The following is an 11,064-nucleotide window of genomic DNA, read 5'->3' as shown; positions in this document are numbered from 1 at the left end:
ATATACAAACAGATATCCAGAAATATATTTATGTTAAAACATATAAGGACCATATTAGCTCTACTGGTCTCACCGGTATATCTAACAGCATTGCGTGGACTCCCATGTCCAGGTGACATTTCATCTATAAATAACAATTTAAATATCGACCAATTGCACTTCGCCTTTTATAGCGTTATTCGAAAGCATAAAAATTCTAAAAATATCGTGCGAGACTATATGCAATTGGCGGACTTGTTGGTCTATTTCAACATTGAAAGAAACACGTGGAAAAGTTCAGTAATAAACTCTCGATTGTATACTAGTATAAACATATTTTATGGCTATACTATCACGGTTATTTTTTCGTCTTGAAACGAATTTTATATAACATTTTGTATTGAAATTAGTTTCCAGCATACTTCGTAATTCACCCGAATCATTTCGTATACCCTCGGCATAATTCCGAATGTTTTCAAATTATTTTCAAATCACTGGCATGATTTTGCAAGTAAGGTTTTGATTGGTCGAATGAAAGGTCAACTGGACATGAGCTCCAACGGGCTGCTGTTAGATCCACATGTAATAGTGGAACTAATTTTAATTAGATTGCAATGAAATAATCGTATATGGGGTTTTTGGTTGTTCGTTTGTTTTACAATAATTCTTTTTAACAGTTCTTTTCGCCACCGTCAACTTCCTATGGGTGGAATGCTTATAAACACTAAAGCTTTTATCTTTTTATTTTATGTAAAATTATATTTTCTGCTAATGATCTTGAAACACGTCCTTACCATAGACATCTTAAAGTCGCAGATCCTCGTTTCAAGCCGTGAAAATAGACACTAAGTTTGGTTAATGTACAAACCTGTAACACATTTGTATAAAGTTACAATAGTGTGAAATAAGAGTATGTGACGTTGAAACTGGGAAATACCTTCTAAAATTAGACTAGAGTCCGTCTCCATAACCATTACTTCTCAGAAGTACGAGCGTTTGAAAAAAAATGCATTTCATACTATTAGAAACACCAGGATGACCTGGTCTGTTGCTTATAAAACAAATGCATTTCGTACTATTAGAAACACCAGGATGACCTGTTATCCTGTCTGTGGGATGGTGCATATAAAAGATCCGTTGCTGCTAATCGAAAAGAGTAGCCCATGAAGTGGCGACAGCGGGTTTCCTCTCTGAATATCTGTGTGGTCCTTAACCATATGTCCGACGCCATATAACCGTAATCAAAATGTGTTGAGTGCGTCGCTAAATAAAACATTTTCCTCCTTCCTTCCTAAAAAGGTCTGAGACAGTAACGCCATGGCAACGCCATACAAACTGCATGCGTGTGACGTCACTTGAGATTGCGTCTGGACTCTAGAAACTTTTATAAGCACGGGCCCAGAAACACTTCGGTTATACGGTAATGGATAATCTAAACAATACAATCTAAATAATCGCTTATTTCAGTTATCATGAAGGGCTCTAATAGTGAAAAATACGCCGTAGTGTTTAAAAACTAGGGTATGTCACTTTAAATTTGAAAACAGCGGAATTCCACAGAAACTGGTTTATTCTTAAAAGGACAGACCCAGTTTTTAAACACTAAGGCATATTTTTCACCTAGACACGAGTTTCAACCCGTAAAAATGGACACTAAATGTGGTTAATTTACAAACCTGTAACACATTTGAATACAACAGAGTGAAACAAGAGTCTGTGTGACGGAACATGCTCTTAATTTTGTTTTCGCCTGTGGCGATATTAATTGTGTTAGAGGGCCATGTGCAGTTTCATTGCACTTAGCTCAGGTGGGCAACTTGTTACGTGATACCTTTGCGCGACGGTCATCGAGTTGTACTTCTAATACACACCCAGCAGGTGTGGAGGCCATGTGGCTAGTAGTTATGTAATATCTCCGGTAGTGCTGTTTATGGCCAGGGGATTGCTCGCGGTATGGCGACAGCCAGTCTGACGATCAGAGAAAAATATACCGACTCTGGGAGAGATGGAATATCAGATGATAGGTGAGGTACCGCGTTGTACCCCCAGGCGATATTCGCTGTCTCTGAGAGTTTTGAATAAATAGCTAGGGTTTAGAGATATCGAGGAGAACCATAGGAAGGTATCCCGGGGGAACGTTGTCCGTCCGGACTTTGGTAAATATATTATTTCTGCTTTGTTGTATAACCTTGATGTGATTGATGTGACTTTAAATATTTTAATACTGTATTATACCAATATTCTTTAGACAGTGTCTTCGGTCATCTGACGAAGTAAATCGTAGACTTTTTGTTCTAACATTATAAGAGTATTTGGTAATATAAAGCTTAGCCAGTCATCCTAGAAGACCTAGGTAAACTGTAGGTTATTGTCTTTATTGTGATAGGTACCAGTATTAATTCTGTGTTACAAGGTTACTGAATGAATAGTTAGGGTTAATTAAAAATTAACCAGTTAGGAATAGAGCTGTAATTCCTTTATTAATTAAGTTCCCCTGGAAGCGTTTCTCAATTATCACACGTGTGGGTGTTGTGTCATGGTGAAGTGATTCGCATATTGTGTAAACTAGACACCTAGAGATTAACTAATTAAGTGATCAGTTCTGGGTTGTTATTATTGTTGTTATTAATTAACTACTGCGGCAGTACATTTGTCAGCGTAGGTTAATACAGATTCCAAAGTGTATTGTGTTTTTGTTGTGTTTTCTAGTGAACTAAACGTGCTATATTATATATACTTTATATAAGATCTTATCTCTGATCACACCTAGAGACGAGCCACAGCGGGTATAACTGCCTGTTACAGAGAGATCTAATAGATATACAGTTAGGAGAGATATTTTGATAACCGTGTTTCATTCAGTTACGGGTATTATAGAATCCCCGTGACAGTCTGTGACGTTGCAATACCTTTAAACATAGACTAAAACGCGACTCCATAATCATTACTTCTCAGACGCACGTGCGTTTTTAAAAATATGAAAATACATTTTGTGGTATTAGAAAGACCAGGATGACCAGAAACACTTCGGTTGTACGGAAATAGATAAACTAAACAATAAAATATAAGTAATGTTTGATTTCAGTGATCATAAACGGCTCTAACAGTGAAAAACATGCCTTAGTGTTTAAAAACTAGGGTCTGCCCCTTTAAAACTTTAGACTCCCATAAAGCTACCGATCTGGCATGTCAGTGACAAGTGTCCTAATTCCTATGCTATATTCTCCGCGTACTTTACTTGTTGTCTGTGCAGTTAATTATATTTAATAATAATTAATATAAATTAACAATGTTTATTTCTCGTTCCAGAGGTGCACCACGATCGGTATATCTAAGGCCGTGGTATGTACTATCCTGTCTATGGGATGGTGCATATACAAAACATTCCTTGTTACCAATGGAACAATGTAGTGGGTTTCCTTTCTAAGACTATATGTCAAAATTACCAAATGGTTGACATCCAATAGCCGATGGTTAATAAATCAACATGCTCTAGTGGTATCGTTATACAAAAACAAACTTTAAACATTAACAATGCATTGAAACTGCATTGATAAAACTACGAACTACCAATAACTTTGGATTTCTGATTGATATTTCTGAAATTATACCATTTTGACCACTATATTTTTGTTGGTTTGAAAACAATATTGTTAGTAGGCGTCAGTGTCATCACAAATATTTAATACTATTTGAATAAACATAGGCATCTTAAACAGTGTGTCAGTACTATCATTATGTCCCAAAATGTTTGACTCGGTATAATTATGTTACTTGAAGACAATGTCAGCTCTTTTGTTTTGTATTCATAGTAATGTTTCACAAATGTCTGACATTCAATAGCCAATGATTAATAAATTAATGCGCTCTACTGGTGTCGTTAAACAAAACAAACAAACTGTTCGTACTAAATATCACATATTAACATCTTTTCTCTTTTTTGCAGATATTTCAATTTTAACTTGATTGCCGTGCTTAAATTTAATTAAGGTTCAAGCACGCTGTCCCGGGCACACACCTCAGTAATTTAGATTGTCTGTCCGTGACAGAGGTTATTGGTTAGGGAGAGAGAAATTGGTTTAATGGTCTTATACCTCCCTTCTTACTGAGCCATTAAATCTAACACTGGGATTGGGATTTTGAAGTCTATTAACGTGCCCATATTCTTAAAGGTTCAGGCACGCCAACCCCGGATCTAGTCCCAGTGGCCAGTTCTGGAGCAGGAACTCTAACACTGGGTGGGAGCCGTTACCGGGCCCGTGCTTATAAAACATATGAGTCCAGTCTCAATATTTAATGACGTCATATGCATACAAGTTGTATGGTGTTGTCATGACATTCCTGTCTAAGACTCTTATTAGAGTCTCGAGTCTAGACTCTAAACGTTTTATAACAACCAGGCTTAACCACTATACCTTCGAGGTCGGTAGAATTAAACAACGTGGGTGTGTGATGCAGGCAGATAGTTAAAGGGGCATTCCTGACTTTGCTGCAATGTTTAAGATGCCATCGACTAACAAAGACTGTTTAACGATTGTAATTACATATTAAATATATTTTTACTGCATAAAATATTAGTGGCTGTAAATTAAACGTGTTTCTGATAGTACTGATATTTGTACTATGTTAAATTTCATTTTATTTCCAAAAATATAATTTTTTCGTACGTACGAAATTAGTTGAAGACAAAATCCAGTTTGGGCTTCTTACAAATATTAAGACGACCAGAAACACATTGAATATACAGACACTGATATTCTAAACAAGAAAATATATTTAATATGTAAGTTTAATCGTAGAAATATTTTATTAGTCGAAAACATCTTACAGTGCAGCAAACTCAGGAATGTTCCTTTAATGTTGAAAATGTAATATATAGCACTGTATTTGTTCATGATTATAGATAAAACGACACACGTCATTGTTTAACATGTGTGCATATTGTGTAGCGCTATGTTATGTTATTTTATGCTGTGTATTCAGCTGGTGAGTTGTAAAATTTAAAGGGACAGACCCTAGTTTTTAAACACTAATGCATATTTTTCACCTAGACCCTAGTTTCAACCCGTAAAAATGGACACTAAGTTTTGTTAATTTACAAACCTGTTACAAATTTGGATACAACAGTGTGAAACAAGAGTCTGTGACGTTGAAATACTTTTAAAAATAGACTAGAAAGCGACTCCATAGCCGTTATTTCTCAAACGCACGTGCGTTTATAAAAATATGAGAGAAAAAAGCATTTCGTGATATTAGAAACACCAGGATGATAAGAAACACGTCGGTTGTAAGAAAATGGATAATCTAAACAATAAAATATAAGTAATGTTTGATTTCAGTGATCATAAACGGCTTAGTAGTGAAAAATGTGCCTTAGTGTTTAAAAACTAGAGTATGTCCCTTGAAGCAACTAAGTCTAAATAATTTGAACTTGAACTTGGGTAACTGTACGACATTCTTCCAACAGAGAACTCTCCAAGTACGTCTGCCGTGGACCACAACCTCAGACTTCGCCAGAAATGTCTGTCTGAGACAGGATTAAACAGTCCAGGGGCGTTGTTAAATAAGCATCCATCTTCTACAGAATATGCTTGAGGACCATAACGTATTAGTTTTGGTTCTGGACACACGACACACACCGCACGAAGTAGCCCATAAACGTTCATCACATCATACGAGCAACTAAATTTTATTTTCTACGCAAACATATTGACGTGGCCATACTTGAGCTCATCTTTATTAAAAATGACTTCAAATATGGCCGATCGACCCGTTCCTTATCGCGGAGTTAAGACCCGCCATTAATCATCTTATCAGAGGTGCAAGTGTCGTTGTCGTGTGCCATTCAAGCGAGAAGACGTTTGTTTAGACTCCAGTGAGCCAATATCTTATCATTCTAGTGTCACATCATCTTCTACGGGGTCTTATTGGTGACACGGCAGCAGCTGTGTCATGTTTAAACATTCCTGTTTGCTTAGTGTATGTTTTTGTTTAAACTATATGAAGTATTACATAATATTTACAGCAGTAGTTGTTCTAAAAATGTACCTAATGCTCGCTTGTGGTGACCAACTGGTGAGTAAAGACTTGTACGAGTTCGGAAGTTACAGACAGACAGACAGACAGATAACACGTTGCACGCACACAAAACGCTAGCAGATACAAATACATGTAGAGACAGACTGAGAATCCAAGTTGGAGAAAGAGACAGACAGACATCTAGAGAAACAGAGACAGACACACACACACACAGAGAGAGAGAGAGAGAGAGAGAGAGAGAGAGAGAGAGAGAGAGAGAGAGAGAGAGAGAGAGAGAGAGAGAGAGAGAGAGAGAGAGAGAGAGAGAGAGAGGGGAGGGAGAGCCAGAGGCAGAGAAAGATGTATGTGTGAGAGAGAGAGAGAGAGAGAGAGAGAGAGAGAGAGAGAGAGAGAGAGAGAGAGAGAGAGAGAGAGAGAGAGAGAGAGAGAGAGAGACAGAGACAGAGACACAGAAAAATGGAAAGACAGACAGACAGACAGAGTGAAACAGAAACGGATACACAGAAATAGAGATAAAAAGAAAGAGATATTAAAAATTAGAGAGAGATTCGAACAGACAGGAACATAGAGGGAAAGAGACAGAGAAATATGAAACAAAAACCGATAAGAGTGAGAGATTCCTTTCGAAGAAGGCTTCTCTGTTAAGACCAATTTCACTGAAGAATATTACACCAGCCAGCCTTTGACTCACCCAACCAATCCAACAAACTATATTAGCATTATTCCCGTAGTTCTGACGGCCGCGAAGATTCTCTGGGGCGCTTCACTTTGTATTGACTTAGGAAATGAGCATTCATCGTGAAAAGATACAACGTCGGAATGAAATAATTCGAAATAATCTGAAGCAAGTTGTTAGACATCAAATCAAATGATTCACACACTGAAACAGCGCCTGCCGGAAGTAAACAGATCCCCAATTGTCGTTTGGTATTCGTCATCAGCTGAACTGTTATATTTTCGTATATCGCTAGTATTCGTGTTCGCCCGGTAATCAATAGAGGTTGATAAGAAAATGCCAGCACGGGTTTTAGATCAATTTTTCAAATTCCTCAATACATTTGACCCGACTTTACGTTAACACATTATAGTAAAAGTGTTTAATAAATCAGTCATAGACTCATCTCGTAAGAGGTTCGAAGCAGCAAGATGTTCAAATTACAGTCTTGTCTCACCATATAACATTTCTTCGTTTAATAATGCAAAATACAAACACAACTACAGTTTAAATAAAATCATATGTTATGGTTATTGTCAACTCTTTTAATACAGCTAGGGTCTCCACGAGTCCTCGAGCACGGGTCGACTCAAGCAAGACTCGAGTCCTTTCACAGGACTCGAGTACCCGTGCAAAGAAGAGCACACTCATTTCATTCTATTGTTATACCTCATTTTGCCATATACTTGCCGCCGGTTACATTATAGGGCTATGAGGCATGGAAGGAAAACAAAAGTCGAATGTGTAGAATGCAAAACAATGGCATGATTTGGCATCCATGTTCAGTGCTGGAATTGAGATGCATAATGCTATTTTATTTTATTCCTTAGTCGCATTATCATCTAGTGTATGTGTCGGGTACTCGAGTCCAATATTTTCGGCTCGTGAAGCCCTACATACAACAAACAACTGTTAAGTCATGTTTTCTTTAATATTATGTAGCACAAAACGATGGAATAGCGTGTCGCTTTTTAGTGCTAAAATGGAAAATAAAATGGGCGAGATCCTTCGACCATCGCACCTTAAGCAAGTGCTCTACCACTAAGTTGACGGACCCATTGGATGTTTTCCTATTCCAACTGGTGCTACACAACTGGTATAGAAAATGTCGTGGTATGCGCTGTCCTGTCCGTTGGAACGTGCATATTAAAGATTCCTAGCTGCTAATGGAAAAACAAATGAAGACACCCAATCCAATGATTAATTCATCAGTGTGGTCTTGTGATGTCATTAAAGAAAACAAGCTTTTAACTTTTCTACCACAATGCTACATACCACTTTCTGTTTGATTATACTGTCTTACTGAACACATTGCATACATATTTATACTGTAAGAGTGTTTGCTGTTTGTGCCAATGGGCATTAATGACTAATAAATATTGTTTTTTAAAAATAAAATGCCAAATTTTTTATTATTTGTCCTTTGATTGCTAATATTTGACATCTTATTACCCAACTCTGTGAGGTATATAAAAAGCATGTTCATGTAGCTATGGATCTGTTATTCTGTATGTGTGTGACTCTTACGCCTCTAATGTTGGGGCGAACAATCGTCGTTTAGCGTCACTGTTGACGATCAATGGTCACAACCCGACGGAAGACCCGTATCGAAACTATAACGGAGGCTCTTCATCCAATCTGCTGAGTAATGCACAGAGTGCCAATATGAATGAAAGTTTGTTGACAAAATGATTCAAAGGAATATGATGAAGTGGAGAAATTGCTAGCATAATATGCAGGGTTCCCGTCCGGAGTGCAGAGTTGTGCGAGAGGTATTAATATCTCGTGTGTCTGTTCACGTCCTCAGACACAACTATTGGTGCTCCACGTAGGGGAATGGGAGAGATGTAGCACAATTGTAGAGCCCTCGTCTCCAGCACGAGAGGTCGCAGGATCGATAGCTGTCAGTGGTCTAAAGTTTTCTCCTTTCAACTATTGTTCCACGACTGGTATATCAAAGATCGTGGTACTATCCTGACTATAAAATATGCCTGACGGCAAAAATTTCCCATTTTCACACTCTACCAAATGCTGAAATAACCATACATAATAAGACACCAAATTGCAGTAGTTTAAAATCAATCTCTCTCTCTCTCTCTCTCTCTCTCTCTCTCTCTCTCTCTCTCTCTCTCTCTCTCTCTCTCTCTCTCTCTCTCTCTCTCTCTCTCTCTCACACACACACACACACACACACACGAGCGAACGCGCACTATTAATTGGCCATATAGCGACAATGGCATTTGACAGCAAACCCAACTATTTCTTGCAAAATTTGTTACAGAAACTTCTCATTCGGTAATACTACCATCTACGTGAAAAATACGTTCAAAAAGTCAAAGCACCGTGTCCAGCGATCGTAAGATGGGGAATAATCGTCGATTGAATATCCCCTGATCTTGTTCTTTCTCCGTTCTCCGTACCGGGGGGAAATTACGGAAATCCGTCTATTAAATTGCGCTGTTTGTCTACGTGAGTCAGTGACTGCACGGCTAATAAGCAAACACAGCGATCAGTGTGGCAAACTTCTACATTTTCAGCTAGCACATGCAGACAATATGCAGACGATATGCAGACAATAGGTCAGCGGTTGATCTCAGCGACACCATTATCGCAAAGAAAAGATAAAACAACAAAATGATAAAGTCTCTCCTCAGGGAGAGTAGGATGTTAATTGAAACGTTAAAAAACAAGGAGCAGTATCCCAGTGGTAAAGCGCTCGCTCGTCTGTTGCGCGGTCAGTCTAGGATCTATCCTCGTCGGTTGACCTATTGGGCAGTTTCTTGTTCCCAGCCAGTGCACCACGACTGGTATATCAAAGGTCGTGATATGTGCTATCATGTCTGAAGGATAGTACATATAAAAGATCCAATGCTACTAATGGAAAAATTTAGCGGGTTTCATCTCTAAGACTATATGTCAGAATTACCAAAGGTTTGATATCCAACAGCCGATGATTAATAAATCAATGTGTTCTAGTGGTGACAAACTGTTAACTTAAAAAAGTGACGGTTTGTGATAAACTATTGAATGCATCCAACTGCACCAAGTAACTTTTTATTATTACTCTTCACAGGAGATTCTCTGTTACAAGTAACTCCTCCAATCCAGGGGAAAAGGAACAGGCGATCTACATAACTTAGGAATGAAGCGTTTTTTTTTTAACTTAATGGAACATTCCTGAGTTTGCTGCATTGTAAGATGTTTCCGACTAATAAAATATTTCTATAATTAAACTTACTTATTAAATATATTTTCTTGTTTAGAATATCAGTGTCTGTATATTCAATGTGTTTCTGATCGTCTTAATATTTATAAGAAGCCCAAACTGGATTTTGTCTTCAAATAATTTCGTACGTACGAAAAAACAATATTTTAGGAAATAAGATAAAATTTTACCTAGTACAAATATTAGAACGATCAAAAACACGTTTAATATACAGCCACTAATCTTTTATGCAGAACAGTATATATGTAATTAGAATCGTTAAAACGTCTCTGTTGATCGATAACATCTTAAAAGTTGCAACAAACTCAGGAATGTCCCTTTAATGACAATTTCAAATAATCTGCAGTCACTAAATCTAAACAACACCGTTATCCGCGATCAAAACCGTATCTCTGCACAATGCAGAGTCGAATGGCCATTTGGCAAAATAGTGCTTGATTTCGTGTATCTCTGTCTAGTGCCTCGTCTATAGAACAGCCACTCTCGAGGAAATCCTTTATTGTGCCCCGTTTCACGAAGCGATCTTAGCGCTAAGATCACCTTACGTGCATAATACAACTATGGAACGGGGAGCCATGGACAATACTTCCTTTTGACCGCCACAAAGAGGACTGCCACTCACAGATACGTTTACTAAATCGAAACTAGCACAGGACATAGCTCATTGGAACACATACAACTGTGATGACATGCACTCATGAATCACTGCCACGACAGTGATGATATCAGGTGTTTTCGAAAGGATGAACATAATCTGCCCAGCGGTGGCACCCGTCATGAGTACCGACGCCATATAACCGTAAATAAAATGTGCTGAGTGCGTCGTTAAATAAACCATTTCCTTCCTTCCTTCCTTCCTTCCTTCCGTCATGAGTACTGCCACCAACACATCATTTGCATGATACTGAACATTGCACCTTACTGAAGAGTGGAAGGGAGTGATTTTGTGATTTTCTTTTAATACATACTTTCATACAGTACATTCACACACTGACATATCTCTCGTGGTAGAACACAGTATTCTAAGATGTTTTACAATATTTACTTAGAAGTAACTTGATGTCCTATTTATAAACGATTGTTATACATGGCGTCCATTTAGCAA

The sequence above is a fragment of the Gigantopelta aegis genome, chromosome 2 (genome assembly GCF_016097555.1).
Source record: "Gigantopelta aegis isolate Gae_Host chromosome 2, Gae_host_genome, whole genome shotgun sequence".
In the NCBI taxonomy this organism is placed as follows: domain Eukaryota; kingdom Metazoa; phylum Mollusca; class Gastropoda; order Neomphalida; family Peltospiridae; genus Gigantopelta; species Gigantopelta aegis.
This window is presented reverse-complemented; position numbering follows the sequence as displayed.